The 23,491-nt window shown below is 38.4% G+C and overlaps 1 protein-coding gene across 2 annotated transcripts in view; it reads right to left on the reverse strand.

Annotated features, from left to right (window-relative positions):
• Positions 1-23,491, reverse strand: part of BMPR1B (bone morphogenetic protein receptor type 1B) — a 229,067-nt gene that overhangs the window by 125,307 nt on the left and 80,269 nt on the right. For both annotated transcript variants that reach the window (XM_088057152.1, XM_088057151.1), the window contains exon 3: positions 15,321-15,382. The gene's annotated coding sequence lies outside the window, so the exon portion shown is untranslated. The remainder of the gene's footprint in view (positions 1-15,320; positions 15,383-23,491) is intronic.

Here is a 23,491-nt window from a genome sequence, read left to right on the forward strand (position 1 = left end):
TTATTTATTATTTCGTATAACCACACAACAGTTGAGGTTTTAAGGCACCTTAGAGAGATTCTAAAGCAGCCATCCTCAGGGTTTCTGAGGGCTTTAGTTTGATCTTGAACATTTACAGGGATGGAGACCCACACCCTCTCTGGGTGGGGTACTCAAACTTTGCCAGAGTTTGAGCACCCTCACAGTAAAAACTTCCCCCTCTCCCTCGTGTTTAAACAGAATTTCCCATATTTCAGCTTGAGTCCATTGTCTCCTCCCATCACTGGAGCACCCCTCAAAAGAACCTGATTACATCATCTTTGTACCCTCCTTTCAGATATTTGTACATATCGGTGAGGTCCCCCTGAGCCTCCTCTTCTCCAAGGTGAATAATCCCAGCTCTCAATCCTTCCCACTGGACAGATGCTCCAGTCCCCTAAACATCCTCATGGTGCCTTCCCTGGCCTGGTTCCACTACATCCACGTGTTTCATCTATGAGGGAGCCCAGCACTGGCCCAAGAGCTCCAGATGTGGCTCAGCAGTGCTGAACAGAAGTGTGGGATCCCCTCCTCAACCTGCCGGCAGCACAGTGTCCAGTGCAGCCCAGGAAGCTGTTGGCTCTCCTTGCCACCAGGGCTCATTGATGGCTCACATTTATGTTGCTTCCTCAACCTATTTTCAGAATTACTGTTCTGTGAATGTTGCTTATTCTTCAGTGCTGATTATATGAATTTTATTGATTTGAAAGTTACCTCATACCAGTGAAAATTCCTTTCATGAGTCAAATATTAACAGAATCATTCAGTTCGGCAATCCAAAGAAACTTTTAATCTTAAGCTCGGTGGTTTTTTAAAAAAAGAAAAAAAGCTATGGAAAAGGGCAGGTGGATTGACAACAAAAGAAGTATCCAAAATACACTATATAAAGACATTGAAAATGCATCTGATCTAAATGATGTATTTGACAAAAAGGCAGAAAGAAGAAATGTCTTAGGAAATGAATGGGAAAATTTTCACTATGTAGCACAATTTTTTGTTTGACATGGACCATAATTTATTCAGTTAGGTATAGGTATAACCACAATCATTCACAGTCTTGGCTCATTCTCCATCGCTCTTCCCAACATGATTTTTGCACAGAGATAAAATGTAATGAGCACAAATCCATGTGTTCTGTTAAATTATTAAAAATGAGACTTCAAAGTTCGAGAAGTTCAAGAAGACTATCTCCTTTAAAATACAAATTTTTGTTTACAATTTCTCTGCATTATAGTGATATCACTCCCAAACCTTTACTAACTGGTTAGTAACTGAAAAGAATGCCCAAAAAAAGAGGAAAAGCTATTCTGAGTCCCATTTCATATAGCTGTAAAACAATATTATAGCTATATAGCAAGGACAAACAACATGTGGCAAGAAAGCCAATTATGGCCCATGGGGTTAAACAATGAAGCCATCACACATTTCTCTCCCCCTGTAACTGATTAAAACTTGATCATATACCTGATTAAACTGATTACCTCTATGTTAACACAAGCAAGCAAATTTTGTCCAGCTATCTGGGAAGCCAGCAGCTTAGAAAAGTTTGTGCAGTTTTCCTGCAGCTTAAAAAGCCACAACTAGTAAATGTAAAGAGAATTCCAAATTTTGATATAGTTATATATATATATATATCCTTACATATACATATACACACATATAAAAAATTCAAGGGGCATACTGCTTTGGCCCTCTGTATCATTTTCACATGATTTTTAGCTTTATTGCAGAAACTTAAGTGTCTTTGTGCTTCCAAGCATCACAGGAGTTATGGGCTGGAACTGGTCAGTAGCAATTGAACATTACTAATGGATGGACTTACAGATGTTCATAGTGGTCACAAAATCCTTGTGGGAAACCAGTCTCAGAGGAATATTGCATTAATATCTGACATAGCATCTGAGAAATGTTCAAGCTGTAGCAGTCAAAAGAAACTGGGCACTCAAAAGTGAGGGCCCATAAAGCAATTCATGGCATCATCTGTTGTGCCATATATCAGCTTCACAGAACCTCTGACAAAAACCTGGGTGTCTCATCTCTCCTGCAGCAAACACACATGGCTCAGCCAGATGTGCAGTTTGCAACTTTGGTCCAACTGGACAAGAGGGTGTCAGCACCAAAAAAAAAAAAGTCAGCCAGAGGAAGAGAGGTCTTTTAACAGAAAAAAAAAATGGGGGAATAAAAATAAGATCTTTCAAGAGTATGAAATATTTTGCCTTTTCATTCTAAGAATGAACACTTTACTTAGCAGTCACAAGTGTTTTAAAAGCAAAAAGACAGTTAACCAAGCCTGACACTTGGCAGGTATTTTACCTGCTGCAAAACACAAGAAGAGAGAATGAAAAAGCCAGCATCTGGCTGGCTTTTTAACTTCTGGGTGACCACGATAAATTGGTAGTTTGTTTGCTGACTATAAACTTTCATCATTAAACTAAAAATAAAGCAGCTCGAAGATTAACTACAAATAAGCAAAATTCTGAATGAGAACATACTGGTAACGACCTATATTTTAACTGTTTTGTCTGGAAATGTTTTGATTTTTTTTTTCCTTAAGGAATAAATGCAGTACACAAAGAGTCATGTGTTTTTAAAATAAGATAGCATTTCTTAAACTTATAATTAGAGTATTCTGCAAACAGAAACTGAGATAGAGGACAAAAATTTTAGTCATAATACCTTGTGATAGAAAGGTGTTTGGGGTTATTATGTCTCCTTGCAATGAAGGAAAGATATGGAGCCCAAAGGAAAAATGTCAGATACTTAACACAGCTGGAGCCAGAAGGTTTTGAATCTCCAGAAAATGTCACCAATTAGATAACATGTGCCTAACTGGACTGATATTAGACAAAAGCACTTCTATCTCCTCTAAAATAAACAAAGAGATGAGAGAAGAACAGAGACGAGGCAGCTCCTGGATTATCACCAGAAAAAGAAGAGAAAGATTTAGTCACCCTGATGGAAGAGAAGCAAACTGCCCAGAAGAAAAGGCCCTAAGATTCTGCAGAGGCAGCAGAACTGGGAATTAATGGGTTTATTAAAAGAAAAAGAGTAACACCAATCAACTTAGCCAGAATTAACATGGGAGAAGAGAGATTCAAAGCATTTAATTCCCAGCCAAGAAAAGAAGCACGCATAAACAATGGGTCAATTTTTCAAACCACAGGGTGAGCATGGCTGTGGGAAAGAGTGGGAGGCTCCTGTGTCTATAGCACAAAGTGATGTAAGGATACATGATGAAGAATCCTCAAGAAGTAGAGCAAAAAATTTAGAAGTTTTCTGGAGAAAAAAAAAATCATTGAAGAGTTTGCAGAAGTCAAATATTAAAAAACAGGATTACTGTACATATGCAAATATTCACATTTTACAGCAACTAGAGGGAAGTCCTATCTACTAACTTACATAACAAGAATAAAGAAAGGAATCTTGCTAAAGTAGAGAAATGAAGCTAACTGCTAAAACCTAGAAATGAAACATTTGTCAAGAAGATACAAATAAGGGCAAGAGATAAATGTTGCAAGACACTTCTTGGAAAAAGTTAAAATAATATAGCTGTGTTTACCTTTCATTTATCAAAGAGAACACATCCAGTGGATTTTATTTCCATCTTCTTTAGTTCCATGAAAACTCATTTGTACTTACAAAACAAGCAGATTCCATGTCAATCTCACTGGTTCCTTAATTTTTGATGCTGCTATTTTATCATCACAAAGCTATTCAACAGATTGTCTTCCAAGCTAGTTAAATCACCAAAAATATTAAATATTGTTTATTATTATTAGCCTAGATTTGGCAAAAGTCAACAAGACCACACTACAAGTTACATATATTAGAATTTATATCTCTGAATTTCTACCACACATGCCTCAAATTATGTCAGGGAAGCACCAGTTCCAGCATTCAGAGTCCCTGTACATGATACACTGCAGTGTAATTTACAGCAGACCTTGCACATTAAGCTTTCATGGTGGTAGCTGTGTGTTTCATTACTTTTTAAAGACAGATTTGGATGACACTGATTTGTCCCACATACACAGAGCTTACACATAACTGCCTGTGTTAGCATCTCTCTGCTGATTCAGGTCATGCTTTCTGTTTCACTCCTTGACTTTTCTTGGCCAAAGGTGCCATTCATTTGCTTATATCAGACTTTCACGTCATATTTTGGCACATCACCATATATATCAGTATTTCAGCTCCTAAGCAATACTTCATACTATAATTACATTGGTTTGCTTCTCCACCCTTGTGCACCAACAAATTGTGCTTTAATCAAGGATTGAAAACAACCTATCCACCCACTCAGCTAGCCAAATGCCAAAGTGTCTCCAGATTTTTTAGCTTTCTTTTGGGTGTAAAATGATCTTCCAAACACAAACGGGCAGTAAACATCATAGCTGGCTTCTCATGTTTGCAAGCAAGTAAATAATTTTTTGGATACCTCTTCAGTTGCATAGATGTGTGCCAAGCTTCAGCATCTCACAGCTGTTCTTAAGAACCATGTAAGATGCATGGAGAGCATCAAGAAACAGCTGCCCGCAAGGATGAAGCAGCAATGAAAACACTGATGAATTCAAAGCAGAAGGATGTCTTTCTCCTTTTTCCTACAGAACACTAAGGTTTAGGCTCTTTTTGGGCCAATTTGTCACATCCAGAATGCTGATACCAAGGATAATCTCACCCTGGCTTTCATTGAAGTCCCATGGCAGCACAGCCAGAAAAATCCTAGTACTTGCTGGTGGGAAGGGAGAAATTCAGCACACAAAACTTGAGGACTCGGAAAAATCAGTCTGTTGGAGGGACAGAGGTGAAAGGTGTTGAGGCTTGGAAGTTACTTAGTGATCTACAAGAGGAAGTGGACCAGTTCACACTGAGACCAAACAATCTTCTGGAGGCAGAAGAGACACAACACATGGCATGAAGGCAGTATCTGACAAAACACACTTTTCCCTCACATCTTTCTTTCCTCACTCATTTTTGATCTACATGTAGATTTAACACAGAGCCATCTCTTTTTTTCATGCTAAAATCCAAGCCCTCATCATTCACTGCCTTCAAACACAACAGGAAGAATGCCAGCCCCACTATTTTTCGCTCTGGCAGTTAGGCACAGGCTACATTTTTCAAGCCCTGGCTTCAGCCTCGCTCTCTGGTCCAGTTCCTTGAGACGACACGACAGCTCACTCACACCTCATTCTGCAATGTGCAGAGAGAACTATTTGTTCTCTTGCTGCAGGGGCGTAAAAGCCAAACTGTCTTGGGACTCCAGGGCAGCCCAAGGCTTACCCTGCAGCTACAGCCTTCAGCAACAGCTGGCATTGGTACGATATTTTATTGGCACAATAAAAGCAGAGAAGATGACTAAGACAACTAAACAAATTGATGGTCTTGCTACTGAATTTTGGTGCTTTAATAATATTCTTTGCTGGAGAAGAGATGAATCCTTCCAAGATGGGTAAAGGCACTACAGTTACCACGCATGGTTCAGTGCAGAGACAAGAGACTGCTCTGCACATGTTTCTGCCCACCACACTGAGGAGACACTGAGCAAAATACAGCTAAGAGAATGTCAGCTAAAAAATCAGCCCAAGTAAGCAGGTTTTATATGAGGCATCTTGGGAATGGAGGAGTGGAAAGGCAACAGCTCCACTGTTTTCACAGTGTCCCTGTGGAAGGACTTGGGAGTACCTTGAGCCTGATAATCTTCATGTCCAAGGGCACCCACACAGCCTCCTGGCATTGCAACCCCATTCCCCTCAGCACATGTAGGACCCTCAGTGAGCCTGAAAGCAGCATTTGTCCTTGTATATTGTACAAGAAAGCCGAGTACTCCTTACAGATCCCCTGCTCTCACCCCACAGCAGAGAGGGGTTTTCTTTGACCACTATTCGATAGCCCACCAGTACTGAATCTAGTCCCCAGAATCATTCAATAAGCTGTTTTCCTTCAATCTGTTCTAATAAAACTATACAACACTATAAACATTTTCCACTGTGGACTCCAAGATGTTTGGTGCTCTAGCTGGAAACACTGCTCCTTTTGTTTTTACATTACAGCAGATCCTTTTAGACACACTTCCTGTCAAGCCACCGAGTATTTTTGTCTTCTATTTTCTGCAAGGAGAGCCCTAGAGCCCTTTTGAAATCTAAGCAAGAGACTTATGACCAGCTATTGGGCGAGTATTATCACTACAGATCTAAGCATATTACAAAATCAGACTCATTAGAAAAGCAGAGCAATGGCCAGGGAACAATTTTCCCTTCTGTAACTGCTCCAATACACAGGTGGACCACACCAGGAAGATCAGCATTAACAGGAGCTACAGCACCCACATCTCCCAAGTGGGGTGAAAAAAAGACTCAATACAAAAACAAAATTCCCTTTCCATCAAAAATTTAAGCTAAAGCTAAGGAAAGGAATAAACTAACTATTCTGATAAGCTTTGTCAGTCAGTGTCTATTAATCTTATTAATTGAACATATTCTCCCTTTCTGCCCCACATTTGAGAAGTGCAGGGCAGGTAAAGGAGGAGTAAGAGTATGACATAGGAAATCCAGCAAAGCACCATGCCCATGGTGCTGCAGGCTTTTCTGTTACACAGCTGACAGAAATGTGCATATTTTGGTTAAACAAAGTTTACAGGGAGAGGTAATATCTTTTATTAGACCAAGTGATACAGCTGGAAAAAAACAGACAAGCTTCTGGGCATAGAAAACCTTTCCTGCACTGTCCTGAAGGAGGATTTGTTTGTCTGAAGCATCTGTTTTTTCCAACTATATTGGTTCATCTAATAAAAGATATTACCTCTCTGTGCAAACCCTGCCCCCCTCACCAGTCTTTGAATATCCTGGCTGTAACAGCAATACTATTACAATTACTTTAGTACTGATGGTTTGCAGTACAGACTTCTGCATTTGGTCTAACAGGCATCAACTCATTTCACAGAGAAAAGGCTACCACTTCTGAAGGCGATAGCTTATTATAGATAACAGTCATTGCCAGCATGAGCCAGTGTAAAGCTGATGATGATGAAGGCCAAAAAAAATCCCACCCCAAAAATAATTCAAAGTCCTGTTATTACCGATCATCTTGGGAAGTGACACTTTCACATGTGAACTACACCCTAAAGGGTTTATCATAAGGATACACATTTACATAGCAGAGGGAAAAACACAGAAATAAGCAAAGCCTTTCAAGCACTGTGGGCTTCAAGGAAGGTCTTTGTGTCTCACGTCCTTTGATGTTCTGAGTACTTCTGGTGGAAGAGATGAAGCAGCTGTCTGACCTGCTGCATGGGCAGGCACTGCTGCTAGGAGATGCACAAATACCTGAAAGATCATGTTCAGCTTATTAAGACACACTTTTCATTCCATTGTCTACCAGTGAGTTTAGCACAAATCTAATTGAAAAGCGTTCGTACTGCAAATGAGAAAAAATATTTATTTATTCATATAGTATAAAACAGGCCATATTTAACTACTCTTCACTGCTCCCTGCTCTCTCACAGGGAGAGCTGGAGTCCAAAGCAGCGAAGTGGTACACCACTATTGACATTGCCAATGCATTTTTCTCCATTCCCCTGGCAGCAGAATGCAGGCCTCAGTTTGCCTTCACGTGGAGGGGAGTGCAGTACACCTGGAACCGACTGCCCCAGGGGTGGAAGCACAGCCCCACCATCTGCCATGGACTGATCCAGGCTGCCCTGGAAAAGGGTGAGGCTCCAGAACATCTGCAGTACATTGATGACATCATTGAAGAAGGGTGTCAATAAGAAAGCCACAGTTTAATAATTTTTCAGTAAATTACATTTTGTGGACATATGCTATTACCAAGACAGATTATGAGTTTTATTTCAGACATCTATGAAGCAAAATGCAAAACACTTTCCATGACATGTCTGAAGACTGGTAGGAATTTTTACTACAGATTTGTTTGCATTCAAATTACAAATGAATGATGCATCTTAGTGTTTGACTCAGTGGTGTAACGAGAGATTAGCCACATTAATTTCAGTGGAATTTCTCCACAGTTTTGCTTTTCTACACAAATCAGAATGGATGTGATAATTATTATAAAATTACTTGATAATTTATATATTGTATTTCATATGTATCAATGACTGCAAAATTGTTTTTCACCAGGAATGTTTCATTTCTACTGGACAGCTGATGCTTTGCATTTTTTTAAATAAAAATAACACCTATAAAATATATTTATTTTGTAAGCAGAATTTTTATACGGTGATCTGGCAAATATTTATCTCTGACATATATTTAAAACTTATTAATGCATTTTTATGCAAATATCAATTACTCTGTTGAACCTTCTTTTGGGGGTAGGAAGTGGAAAAACGATTCTTTTAAAGAAGTTTATTTATAGAAATTTACTAATAAAACAATCCACAGCACACCTGAAATAAGCCAGACTGACCAGAAATGCAGTATCAGAGGACTATCATTTTGAAAATGAGAGAAGGGGAAGGAAGAAGTTAATTTCTGCATGCTTCAAAAAAGAAAAATCAGTAAGCTAAAATCAGTAGGACAAAATCCCTACAGCTGTCCCCATACTGTGGAATTTTAGGGTAATGAGAAATACTTTTTCCTCAAAGCAGAAGTGATATGATAAGAACTACAGTCTCAAAATATTTTATACCTAACATGTCATTTCTTCACTTTGCCTTATAATTACCTGCAAAAACTAAGTGAAAATGAGACACAAATTTTCTTTCACTGAATATCAGACTTTTACACTCATTTTAATGTAAATAAGAAGGAGATGTCCAAAAAAATGACCTTCAGAAATTGTCTAACATCAGAATAAAACTGTGTTTTTGTTAACCATGCCACCCTGGTGTGAGCTGACCTTCAAAAGGGCTTGTGTGGTCTGAAGCTGTCTTCCCATCCAGGGTGTGAGCCATATCAACCATTGGTTGCTCAGTACCATGGTGCATCAAATATTCAAGGAATGACCTCAGATTTTTTTTCTGTAGGCATCACACATTATACTTACTATTACACTGAGTATACTCAGTGCTGGTTTAGACCTTCTGTGGTCATGAAACAGAAGGTAATTTTCATGTGTTCTCACATCTGTGTGAATGATAATTTGTATTAATATTATTTATATATCATGTGCTTTCAAGACAGCTTTAGGACATTAGCGGAGAACAGGTCAAGCAGTCTCTCATGAAGTCCTTAACATATGAAGAAGTGCTTGTAACTGATAATTAGGTATTAGTTATTTTGTTCATGAAATTATTTTTCTACATGCTCTGCAGAGCAGGCACCATTTGATGAACACCACAGACAGGAGCAATGCAGCCATTCCTCATCTAACTTCTCATTGCAAGGTTAGTATTGATTTTCTTTGAGCACTTTTCAATCAGCTCACAGCCACACACCTGGTCCATAGACCATCTCCCTCCTTCATAAAGAAGAACAGTACTCAGCAGCTGCTTTTTTTTCCCCCACACACAGGAGAAAACGCACAGGTGACTAATTTGAAAATGGATGAAGAAGGAACTCCAAAAGACACAGGACTGAGATAACAGCATTAATGGATGATGAGTTGTCTCATGGCCATATTACACTCTAAGACTTGTCTGGTCTCTAAGTCAGCCACACAGTGTTGTGTGTTTCTATTCAGAGCCACAGAAAGGATAGGTTTTCTTTATACCTGCTGCTTTTGTTGTATCAAATGCAGACACTGAGGCATGAAACACACCAGACATCATAGCTGGTTTGCACAAGTTGTCTAACAGATACTAAAACTCTAGCCAAGGTTTTTCAGACAGCATGGAATAAAGGCCCACATCCCTCTTTGACACCTTTCAGCTATTTACAGTATTTACAAGATAGAAAATTACATGTAACAATGTAATTACATGTAACGATGAGACTGATGAATTCTTAGCTCTATTTAATACCCCAGGCTCCATGTTAAGTAGCCTCTAAGCCATCTCTGAATGCCAAGATGTGCAGAGAAACAAGGAAGAAGTCTGCTTGACCTGAACTGGAAAGAACTTTTAAAACCTCTGTGCACAGTCTGCATAAGAGTATTAGGAAAAAAAAAAATACAGTAAAATTCTTCATGCAAATTGCCATCTGGGCCAGGAAGCTGAGCACAATACTGTTTTCATCATCTTTAATGATGCACAGTTTAGTTCAGGAGGAGGGGGGAAGGAAATGGGACCAACCTTTGACCAGTATGACAGCAGCATAAGTAATCCCTTATTGCATTATGAAATGATTCATACATGGGGACCTGTTACATTACTGGCCTGTTAACAGTATTGCAGCTCCTTACTTGGACTTTTTTTCATTTTGTTTTACATCAGACAAGCCTATTGCTGTCATTTGTAAAGAACAGAATAGCTGCTACAGTTTTAATATCAAACACAGGAAAAAAATACCCAGCAGCTGTTCATATTTTCTAGGAAGTCTGTTATAATAATGATGTCATGGAAAAAGGCTGGAATCGATTAAAATGGATCAGACAGGCAAGCCATTCAAAGCCTTCAAACAATATGCATATACAAGCTGCACTATGTACCTTACATTAAAATAAAAACACACAAATAGTGGAGTTCCTTAAAAATGTTATTGAGATCAGGCAATTAAAGTAATTTCATAGATTCACTTCAATAAATTCAGTTTACTACTAGAACTACCCAATAAAGCAAAATACAAAAGCTACAACCAGCTCACTGTCAAGTAAGCTCACTTTCACCTATAAAAGCATTTAAATCTATTTTTAAATCACTGGCTCAAGCTACATTGGAACAAAGAAGCTCTCCTAGCAAAAGAGCAGCAGTGAATAATTTGTAAACTAATAATTCAATTTACCTTGTGTTTTTCCAGAGTCCACCAAGTCAACTATGTATGACACCAAATTTTGAAAATTCGGGGTTACACTGATGAGTTGACATGTAAAGGGTATATATTATAGACAAAGCATTATAAATCTGAGATCAAGTTAAAAATATATTCTTAAATTTCTTCCTTTTCAAACCATCAAATAGAATTTGTACCTTCCAGCTATAAAATACCAGGTACAAAAACCCAAAATCAATGAAAATACATCAAAACTCAAAAAAATAATGAAACTACAAATTGGTTTAAAGTGGTAATTCCATTAATATAATTAATACCTCAATTCAGGTCATCTGAAGAGATCTGTTTGATGACAGCCCTGGTCAGTTTTGCATAAGTAAGCTGGACCACACTCAGTATATTCCATATTCAGCTACATTCAACATTACAAGTACAGGTATCTATTTAAAAAAAAAATAAAAATTCAAAACCTACTATCAGAACTACAATAGAAAATTCTAACTGCAAAGCAGAATTTAAACCCCAGAAAACAATGACCCAAACTTTATAGACACTTCCACACTGAGGCCATTAAACACCTCCTCCTGAAAATGGATATGTATGAACATATTTGAGTTCACACAAGTCTGGCTGCAAAATCTGATCCCCACTATCCTACTCACATTTCCAGCCCCAGTAAAAGGAGGAGGTTATGCGTGCACTAAAAGCAATAGGTTAGGCACGCAAGTGGCTCTGTGCATTTCTCTAAAGACTCAAAAGATTTGAGCCAGGGTACAATAAAATGAATCTGAATGCCTTATCTTAGGCACCTCACAGTGTTCATAAATTTTTACTTTAAGCTGTTATTGCATAAAATAAAACAGTGTTAACATCTCAGATGAACATTCAGGGCAGCTTATAAACTACTCAGTGATTAATGTCCTTGTCTCATGTTTTCAATTTTCATTGCTAGTAGAGGTCATATGTTATGATGTCAGCTTGAATCTAGATTTCCATTTTGAGCAAATTTAATTTAAATTATGATCCTAAGGCATACGGTAAAGATCACTTTTAAGTTCCATACTGAGTAAATTTATTCACTCTGCTAATAGGATAGATTTCACATTCTGGTGCCAATTACTCATCAAACACACACAGTTTGGGTGGATGGTCCCAGACAGTAAAGATGCCATAGGCTGAACGTGCAGGAGCAGAACTCACCTATACCAAGATTATACTTGCCAACCTTGAGTGCAGGGGTTTGCAAGATATTTGGTCAATAATGGGAAATTAGTAAAATCCCCAGAGCATGACGTAAATTGAGTCTGCCAAAAGGATTCAGAAGGAGGAAGAACAGAAGTCTTAAAAGAGATCTGAGCTGGAAGAAGACTCGGGGCGCATCTTCCTTAGGAGTTAGTGGGATGGAGATGTTTCTTGGGGCCTCTCACTAGTAGCCCACTCACCCCTTTATTCTGCCATGCTCATCAGACTGGAGAATTCCTCACCAAATTGCACAGAAGTTTTATGAGACAGCTGAGATCAGAAGACAGTAGGCTGCCAGTGAAAAGACTACTCTCCTCTACCTATCCCACCCTCGTCCTCCTCCTATTTCCCTTGGACTATTGCTGCTTTTTTCATTACCATGTCTGTGACACCAGCTTTCACAACTAAACCACTTGAGAGCTACCTCTGTCTTCTTTCTCCTCGGTCCCTGCTCCCCAAAAGAAATAGTTTTCAGGTGGTTGTGCTCCCTAAGACAACTCACTAACCCTGTTACCCAAGTAACAGTCAGCTCAATAATTTGATTGGTTTCAAGCCCATGATATAGAGCAACAACTTTCTGTATATTGCCACGCCCTTCTCACAGGTGGAGTGGTGCCATGTGAAACGTGAACAAAAAATTGTTTCAGATGAAGTTATTAGGTTTGACGTTATAGCTTTTTTTTTTTTTCTTTTTTTTTTTTCTTTTCATAGAAGAAATATTCATGGAATAACAATAACTAAAGTCCTTCTCAAAGTAAAACCAAGCTCAAATGGGTTTTTCAGATATGCAATGCATGAAGCACCAGAATTATTATTGCTTTCTTCTATCATTTATTATTAATTTTTTTCCCAGTAATAAATAGTAGTGAAGGTATACAAATTAAATATTTCTGTACATCCTTCGAATTACAATGATTTCTTATATTGGTAAAGCAGTGGCAGAAACAACCAGTACAACCCAGTGGAACTGCTTCAACCATCACATAAGGAAGAGCATTCAGAATTTACATAGCCATTAAAATTTCAAAGCTGGTTTTGCATTGGTCAATTGTTGAAAAATTACTGCTGAAAGAGTGGACAATCTTCTGTAGCATTTTACAAACAGATGCCTATAATGCAGCATATGCCAGCTCAAATGTTTTGCATTACACAGGTATAACTCTAAAAACGAGGACTAGTACAGGAATTACATGGAGAAAGCATGGACCTGCTCAAGAGGGGTTTTTTTATGTTTAATTTACTAAGGCAATTTTTTTTGCCCCAAAAACGATTGAACTGACTAAGAACATCATATAAGGTGTCCAAGGTATTGCCTTCCTCCCAGGACGCATTTTAAGCACAGAGTCATCCAACACCCTTCAAAAGTTCTTTAGTGTGAAGCAATAAAGGCATTTACATTTATGCAGATGTACAACCAAAAGCCATGGATATATACATCCACACAATTACATTGGTTCTATTATTATCTTTGTATTCATTTCAGATTCAGGCAGATAAACAATTAACTAGGATATTGTAGAAGCAGGAATAGCATTCGCTATCGTGTAGTTAAATATGGTAAATAAATTACTAACCCTAAAATGTTTCAAAAAAAAAAAAAGTATTTAAAATGTTCTTTGTTAAAGGAAATATTCAGCTTAAAAAATGCTTGAACAGCTAATAATGAAAATATTAATTTTCTGCAAGAATGGGAATACAAATATTTAGGACAGAACACAGAAAATCAATAGCATTTTAACAGTCTTAAAAGTTCTTATATACCATGTTCCTATATAAATAAAGATTAACATAGAAAATATTATACTTAATTCATTTGTTTAGTTTATAAGGTTTGGAAGATAACATAGCTTTTTATTTTTTTAATACCTCCATGCAACTTACTGGCATTTCAAGGTTAGCACATCCATTTTTATAGGAAAAGGCTACAACTTTATTTTAAACTTAACAGGCATTCATTCTTTTTCCTTTCAAAATCTAGGTATAAGTAACAAAGCACCAGAGTCTTATAAATTTTCTAACACCAAATGCAAATTAAGTCATGAAATTGCTCTAGGAAAAGTTCCAAGAATGTAAACCCAGAGGAACTTCAACACAATTTCTCAACTTCAGGCTCTTTATGATACTGAGGCAAGGTAACAGAATATGGTGCAGTCAGGAAGCGCTACCTGTGTATGGAAAAATGTTTGATTCTCCAATTTCAACAACTTCCTGTATTGTGTTTATAAGCTCTAGGATGAAATAGATGCATACAAAAAGGAAGAAACTGGAAGGATAGCAAGGGCTGTGTAGATTAAACAGCTCACAAAGTTTTCAGTGGCCTGGAAAAGTGGCTTGACAGTTCATAACTTAAAGGACATCATAGGTTCTGTAAACATCTATCAAATTTCTGTGTTTCTGTATCCTTTACTTGGGTCCAGTGAACTGCTTACTTGCATTGTCTCAGTCTGCGTTAGAAGTAAAAACCACACAACTCCCCCTCATTTCGTGTAAGGGAAAATTGCTCACATTTTGTTTTTATGTCAGCTCTGACTATAAGGCTTTACAACACCATCTCCAGCAAAGTGGGTGTTTTCCCATTATGAACAGAGTAATTATTTAATCTTTCAACAATCCTCCTGAAAAGACTCAAATCCCTTTTTTTCTTAAGCACTAGGCAGGAGTTTTAGCAGACTGTTTAAACAAAGAGCTGATGACTTTTTGCTCTGCCGATCTACCTCTTGTTTACCCCAGGGGAGACATCAGTCAAAGAATGACAACTTAACTTACCAGGCATGCTATTATTTAGCAATAACCCCAAGGGGACTAGGGACATTTCCTGAACACGAAGTTTAGGTCTCCCAATGGGTATCTGAAAATGTGAGACAGACAATGACAAGCAGCCTGCACCAGAGTCATGCTACCAACACCTGGTGTCTGTGTGCCCATTACCTCCAGCCACTTGCACAACTGGCTCCCTTCAGTTCTTCTGTCAGAAGACAATTTTTTACAAATCCCCTTCTTGACAGACATCCTAGGTACTAAGCATTCAAAATAATAGCACCATTCAAACTTGAGAAAGACATCTGTCTTTCTCAAATATCCTGCTTGTATCATTGCGAGCATCTCAAGTGACTTTTCTTCAGCTTTTAAAGGGTAGTTCATGAAGAGTGAACACTTCTGCATTTACTTTGTGATGGTGCTTATTAGCAACAACTTCTTAATAAAAAGAAAATTAGTTAACTCAGTTCTTACCTGTAGAGCTCTTAGTTTTCAATAATTATTCTTGTCTCACAGTGTAAGTAAGATGATATAATCTACAACAGAGCAGAAAAATATCAATTACGTACGATATTTTACATTTAACGTTAGTGTTAGAGTTCAGTCACTCTTGAGCAAAATGACAAATAAAATGGTGTGGCACATATCCTATGTGGCACATATGAAGCAGCAATTGCACAATGTTGCATATATTTACTAATAAAAAATTGCCTTTTTCCTTTCCCAGTACTCCTGCTCAGACATGGAGGTGTAAGAGTTTTATCTACCTCCATGCATTACTCATAACACTCATGCTGTGGTTAGAGAGATTAAATAATTAAGGTCCTGCTGACACAGTATTTCTTGTCACTAAACACCCCAATCAATTGAATTAGGAGCTTTAGGAAGAGGTGTGTGACTGGGCTGAGAAGCACTCAACTCCCATCAACTTCTAATGAGCTCTTTAGTAAAAACATGCAAAAACCCCCATACTCCCTAAAAGTATGGATCTGATTACATCCCAGTGAAGCCTAATTATAAATTAACACCCTGAACTGCAGCTAAACAAAATACTGAGCCTGAGTTTCTACTTGCCAAAAAAAGCTCCTGGTCCAAAAAGCAGCAGCCACACTGCAGAAACATTTCAGTCAAGACAGCCCACATTTGTATGTGCCATCTCCCACTGAGGGCAGAAGCTATGGGCTCTAACGTTTCATGCAAGCTGCTGAAAATGCAATAGGTATCACAGCCAGTTACACCTACTGTTCTTTAATCTACATCTAGTGCCACACTTGTGCCAAGTTTTTCATTTATTGTTCACTAAGGGCTCTTTGCTGACTTGATTTTACAGAGAGACTGACCAAGAAGCTTTGTTGTTAGAAACAGTCTATGTGAACATCTGCAGAACTCAAATAACTTCTTCTTTCCTGGTTTGGGGTTTTGTCTTGTTGTTGTTTTGTTTTTCTCCTTCAGCTAAGCTACCTAGGTTCAGCATAAGCTGTCTCTGTTCTAGGAGAATTTGCTGGCATAACCATCACAAAAAATTTATGCCTAGCCTACCTAAACAGCACAGCCCTGAGCCAAAAGCCAGGAGAAGAGAACAGCAGCAACACTATTTCACTGCTCAAATATCTGAAGGCCACAGTATTGAGCCTTTGTTCTCTGTGCTGGTTCTCCAAGCTGGACAGGCAACCACAAGCCTCAAATTACACTTCATTGATCCGGGGAAACTGAGGTGGTGTTCAGTTTCAGTTCTGCAACCTGCACGTTGACCTGCCTGTTTGTTGGCCTAAACAATGAGATTTCAGGAAATGAGGTGTTTGCACTTTGTCCAAGTCTCGTTTTCGGGGAGGGGGATCTCTGCCTCAGAGGCCTAGGTTGGTATGGGAGGGAAGCATAACATCTGGACCCAGGCTTTTGCAAGGCATTCCTCCACTGAGAGAGTTTCTGCTTCAAATTCAATATGACCAAAATCAAACACAAACCTAGAAATGGGAGGTGGTCTCAACTAGCTCAAATTCTTTTAGCATAATGTTTTTGCTACCTCTGGTAAAAGTGGAGGATGTATTTAGAAAGAAGACAAGGAGATTGCAATAGTTTGTTCGGGAGTATTTTACAAACATGTATTCCCACATTTGGAATATTTCATACAGTCCATCAATACAAAACCAAATCCTAAGCATTTGCAATATAAAATGTAGAGTTTATAGGGAAATTTGAAAAATCCACGTAACACAACATTAATAAGATCCACAGTAATGGAGTGCCAGCAGTTAAATGTAGAAATAACCTATATAATAAAAAAATAAAAAAATTCTTCAGTTTCACTATAAAATAACTAAAATTCTCCATGCATACTTTCTGTTAAACTAAGTAACAGATTAAAGTTGTTCAAATGTGCAATGCAAGAATTTGAGACACAAGCAAAGACCTTCATTTCTTTCTATCGTGCCATGAAAACAATTCCAAAAGGATGCTTATAAATGATCTAACTTAACCCCCACCCACTGCCCAAATCACCCCATACAATAGGAATAAATGACACACACGACATTTTTGAGAAACAATGTTCACTTCTCTCCTGAAAGTAAGAAACACTATCTCATTGTGTTCATGTATAGGAAATAGAAGCCTGGAGTTTCAGTTATTTGCTTGCTACCATCAAAGAATTATAATCTAGTGTCTAACTCAATCTGTTGCAATACTTCTGTGTTGGCTTATCTTCCTTTTAAAGCCTGCATAACTGTAAAGTACTATTGGACTGAAGCCTTGCCTTATGCCTCCAAGAAACATTTTATTATTTATTCTGGCTAATTGATTTGTCCGATTCCTTGTCCACATTCAGAAGGCACCTTCTGCTTGGAAAAAAAATCTAGTACTTCTGGACTTCAGGTTGAGGATACCCACCAGAGCCAAGAAAAGACTCTTGTTTTTTAAACAGCCTAACACACTTTTCTCGTGTGGTTTTGTTTGTTTTAATGAAGACCTGGTTAGCTTTTCTCTTGATTTTACTTTAATTTAGATAAAAAGATTTATGAAATTCATGTCCATGACCCGGCAGCAACCTGTTGGCAATTTTAAACTATTTTTATTCAGCAACATCTGAAAAAATGCCTGTGTGGCACAAGTGCTTCATTGCACTAAACCAAGATCCTGAAAAGTGCAAAAAGGACATTTCATCACATTAGTTCATTTATTGTCTATCACAAACAGAGAGGAGAACTCTCCACAATAAAAAAGCACTGTTGCCAGCTCAGCTTCGAAATTTTTCTTGCTCAGAGAGTACCTGAGGTACCCTGCAGTAATTTATTGCAGGGATCCAGCTGTATGTCCCACTAGTAATAGATGGACTATACAGAGTAAGTTACCTTTCCTATTCTTAGCTACCCTATAGCCTTTTATTGTATAATAATGTCTTGGTTTAGTTTTTCCTTCTACTTCACAGCACAAGAAAGAGACAGTAGAAAACAGAACAAACAGAAACCCAGCTGAGACAGTTCCTTCAAAACTAGCAACACGAAATATTAAGTTTCACCTTCTTATCTAGAATATGTAAATGCTTCAGATTCTGATCTCAGGCTGACTTCCACCGAGGGGAGCACTGTGGCTGCCTGGGGAGCGGCCGCTGTCCATCTGCTTTACACTGATACAAGACTGCAATCAGATCTGGGTCATCTCACCTAGGAGTTTGCCACACACATAAATTAAGGGATCACATGCAAAAGTGGTTGTGCTAACGGCAATATAATTTACGGGCAGAAAATATTTTTAGCCTTTTCCCTTCCACCCACTAATGTGAAAACAGTGATTTATCTACATAAATGAAAGAGGAATTTCTTTATACTTGCTCTTTCCAGGGGAACACCCATGCAGTATGTTTACCCACATGTCTATGGAAAATAGAAGAAGTAAACCCATAGTATATAAAATATACTATATAAAATACCAGAGAACTTTAATAGCTAATAAGCTATTAAAATGCCGAGAATATGTTTTCTACTATTCAAATATTGCAAATATATGCATCTAACACTATAGAGTCATAGAAAATTTTGAGTAGGAAGGGACCTTTTAAAGGTCATTTAGTCCAACCTCCCTGCATTAAAAAATTTATAGCAGCCACATGAATATGCACTGCCTAATAATCACTTTGGTGGGTTTGTACATGTTACTATTTATGAAATGCCTGTGTACATCCTCCCGGATGACAGAAGGATTTAAAAAAGCAGCAACCAGAAAATGCATGAAGAGTGTGATGTGCCAAGCTGCTGTATGCTTGTAGCCCCTCCACTATTCCCTCATGCTTGTAACTTGTGGTGCACTGGGAGGGAGCTGTGCTCTCCTCACTCAAATCAAGCAAGTCCCAGCAGAAAGAACAATTCAGTATTCCAGCAACTCAACATGGAGCACTGACTTTGAATAAACTTTAACAAGGTGTTCATGGCTGAGAAATAACAGCAGCGGATCCCTGAAAGTTTCAGACTAATTGGCAGATGTCTTTCTATGTCAAAAAAAAAACAAAAACAAAAACACAAAAAACTGAAACCTGACCCTTGTTCTGAATGCATAACAAGTCACATTACAGAACTGCAAAGCTGTACCTCAACCAAAACATAGTTTCAATACAAAAAGCATGAAAAAAAGACAGAACTGCTGGACTCACGCTTGAATAGCACATTCAATCTTATGTTCAGAACTCCAAGTCACTGCAAACATCAGCTCATCCACTTGTACACAACTCAGGTACATTTCCTATGTCCTCTACCATTGTTTTCTTAGTTACAAGAAAGACAAAAGAAATAAAGTATTGCATACAGAACCCATCTTTCTGTTCAGTTTACAGAATCAGTATTCTCTCTCATCTCTCTTTTAGCAAGTTAGATTTACAGCACAGAATGTGGCAAAAGACACCAAATGGCAAGTTGGTGGAAGTAAGAGACACCTCCCATGTGGGTCCCTGTTTTAAAGGACATATCACTGAGGGACACAGGTTTGTAACATAGATTTACTGTGTTTGACGACTGTAGGTATGTAGTTCTTAACTAGACAACAGCCAACCAGTTGGACCAGCAGAATGTCCTTATTTTTCAGTGTCTTAGAGAAGGTTGGCTACAATCAAACAGTTTTTGTGAGGCTGATGTGTATAATAGCCACCAAAGCAAATGGAGGATGAACAGTTTTATTATTAAATGTCAGCTGAGACAAACCACTCAAAGACCAGCATGAATGTAAGTTACACTTCTGCTGTTTCTGACAGATGTGCTCAGCAAAATTCTGCAGTTCTGGGCCACTTGGTGCCATCTGGTTACATTAACAGTGGGAACTATCAGTGTTTTGCAGCAAATCACTCATTGGGACAAAAATGCAATAGCCCTCAACTCATGGCCAGAATTCCCTGATTTGGGAAGTCACTCTGCTTGCTCTGAGCACAGCCATGGTGTATACTTCCTAGGAGGGGCAGGAGCCTTTCAGACTCTTCTAGTTGTGTCGATGTACCCCAGGTGACAAAGAACTGACTTGGTTCCATGTTTATTTCCTGCATTAAACTTGCACAGAGGAGCAAACCCAATAGGAAAACCAGGGGAAACAGGGCAGCATGGAAAATAACAGTTTAGTTGCTCCCTGCAAAAGAGAGGCAGATTTTCGGACAGAGGACTGGTTGCAAAGCCGAGATTCATATTACAAGTGAGGGAACTGCTTCCTGTTGTTTGATCTGCCCACTTTAGTAAAAGAGCACTTGCTAAATGTGGCATCAAAGGCATTCTAATTGTCATCATTACTTCCACCTGTCCCCTGAAATACAACTCCAAATACCATCTAAAACCTCAGCCTCAGAGTGGCAATGGTGTGTGCCTCTGGTCTAATGCTACGACACGCGCAGTCTCGGTCACATCTTGAGCACAATTCTGCATGAGACACTGCTCTGACGTAGAAGTAAAATGCTGGCACCCAGTCCCCTAGGTAATAAATTTGCTATGACCTATCAAGATCAGCTGTTCAAACTTCCTATTCAAAGAGGAGTTCTTACAATACTATTTTTGAGGAGTTAGATTTTGTTTTTATCACAGTAACAAAAGCTTTTCATAGGAAATGAATGTCTATAATCATTGCTGCTCTTACTGAATAAAATCAGACCAATAAATGAACAGCCAAGCAAACAAAACAATGCAGTGAAAGTGAAACTGACTGGAAAATCGTAATAGGGCCATATCGTCATAAAACTTTTATCAACTGTTCAAATAACTTCTGAAGTTAATTACTCTAAAAGTTAAATAGAAATACACCAATGTATCTAATTGCATAAATTTTTCCTTCCATAAATCTCCATCTCTAGTGAAGCCCATAAATTACCTGCATCATTAAACTTCAGCAAGCCTGGTAGTGAACGTAAAATTTGACTGCTTACACATCAAAAATCATGACAAAAAAACCCCCGTAACAATCTGAAGCAATCTATATAAACTGTTTCAAATAAACTTCTGAATCTGAAAATAGGCAGGATCACACTTACTTGAAAATACCTGGATCTTTATATTCTGGCTAAATCCAGAAGAACACACTCCAGTTTCTCAAGCCTGGCAACCAAGAGACCCACAGGGCAGCCTGGGAAGACTGGTGGAGCTGCTCTGCTTGCAGGGATTTCGCAGGGGAACAAACTGCGTGTGAACTGCCAGCTCAACTCTGAGTGGGCAGCACATCATGCAGTGCAGGGAAGGCAACTAATTGGTAGAGGACATGAGAGCCTTCCAAGGAAAGGGAAAATTCATGACAGATGAACATCTCTTCTGCTCCCTTATTCCGCTCTGCTCTTTCGCATTAATGGAAAATATCAAACTAACAAGGCAGTGCAATATATCACAAGGAAATTGTGACATACATTTCCCTGTTAAAATAAGGCCACATTTTATTTCTGTGATACGCCACAGCAATAACACATTAGTCAACATGCAAAATCCTAACAATAATAATTCAAACATAACACAAGCCACGTGTTGGCCGGTGTTCCCTGTAGTCTTTGTGTAGAAAAGAAGTTGGAAAACATGTAGACATGATAAAGCTGCAAGATTTCAGGCTCCAGCCATATTCATACACAGACTTCAAGAGAACCTGGAGCCAATGGTTTCACAATCCAACCATGGAGCAGCTTTTACACGCTCCTCTCTGGACTCTTGCCTAAATGCAACAGTCTTGAAAAACGTGGCTACTGACACCCTGCTTTTTGACTTTCTTAAGTGTTTTGAGCCTGGGAAGTCCCATCTGGAAGTACACCATGACATGTGCTGGTCTAGAGAACAAGCAGTAACCAAAAGCAGAGACCATTATGGACCAGTTTGGGACAGGCAAACTACTCAAAACACAGCACTGGGTCTAAACCAAACCACAGCAATCCTACCCGGCTCTGCCCACTTTTTTCTGTTTAAAAGGATCCACGTGCATTGCAGCCCTATTCTTAAGTTCACTCCTTCCCATTCAATACTGACTTTTATTTTCTGTGTTTTCTTCCCTCCAAGTATTAACCACAGCAATATGAAGGAAAGAATTTTTATGAAATAGAAATACAATACTGGCAGCATCAAACACTGTGAGTATCAAACAAATGAACACTTCCTTCCTTCTTTACTAATTACACTGAAAAGAATTTACCTTGGCAGAGTATCCTAAACTACTATTAATTTTCAAATATTCTTTAGACATGAAGCCTGTTTAGATCTAGAATTGTTTTTACCCAACTTCTCAGATCCCCCTGAGACTTTTCATCTTCAGACCTAAGTTAATCAGAGTACCAAACTCCTCCTTTAAAAAGTTTCTCTCATGTTTCTTACTTACATGCAATCTGTAAGATGTCTTTTTTCCTTTAAAAAAAGCCTGAGGATGATGTTGCTATATTAAAAGTTTATCTAGTGTTTGTTTCTTCAGTGCTCTAATCTTCAAGTGTGGCTTACTAAGGAGATGAATTTTACTTCTGTGTTTCTTATAGGGAAAAAATAATTTACATTTATATATCCTTCAGTTTTATTTCCCTATTTTAACATTTATCCTCCTGAACAAAAATACATATTATTCAGTCCCCATCACTGCTAAAAGCCTCCAAGCTATGCAGTGCTTTAAGTGCCTGTTGTTGTACAACCTTCTACCACTTTTAAAATTACTATGCAATAACATGCTGAGGTTTTACAGGCTTGTTTTCCCCTTGCACTGAAATAAATAACTTACACAGAAAAACAGGCCAAGCTGCATTATGTGCCTCCTAAAAAGTTTCTTCTAAGTGGCAACGTTTGAGCTGGACACTCTTGCCCTTATATCCACATTAAAATGAGCTGGATTTGTTTTGAGGCTACCAGAGGTCACTTTGCACTTCAACTGTATCCTGCAAGCACCTGGGACAAAACTTAGGATATAAATTGTCTCTGCAGGCAGGCACAGTGGAATTAAGGCTTCTGCCTTCAAGCACCCTGCCTCTGAGCAGCCATCACCTGCTACAGGCTGCAACATCTACCTGGGTCTTTCATATAATGGCAAAAAGGTTCTTAAGCACGTTATTCTGGATCTAATGATCTGGAAGCAATAGTGAGTTTAGGAGATCCTTTCAGCAGTGCTCATATACAAGCTGATGTACAGACAGTGAGTGTCAAATTTCCCCACAAAATATTTAGATTCATTGCTCC

The sequence above is a fragment of the Pseudopodoces humilis genome, chromosome 6 (genome assembly GCF_049639895.1).
Source record: "Pseudopodoces humilis isolate 2021_Gansu_Grassland_sample_001 chromosome 6, ASM4963989v1, whole genome shotgun sequence".
In the NCBI taxonomy this organism is placed as follows: domain Eukaryota; kingdom Metazoa; phylum Chordata; class Aves; order Passeriformes; family Paridae; genus Pseudopodoces; species Pseudopodoces humilis.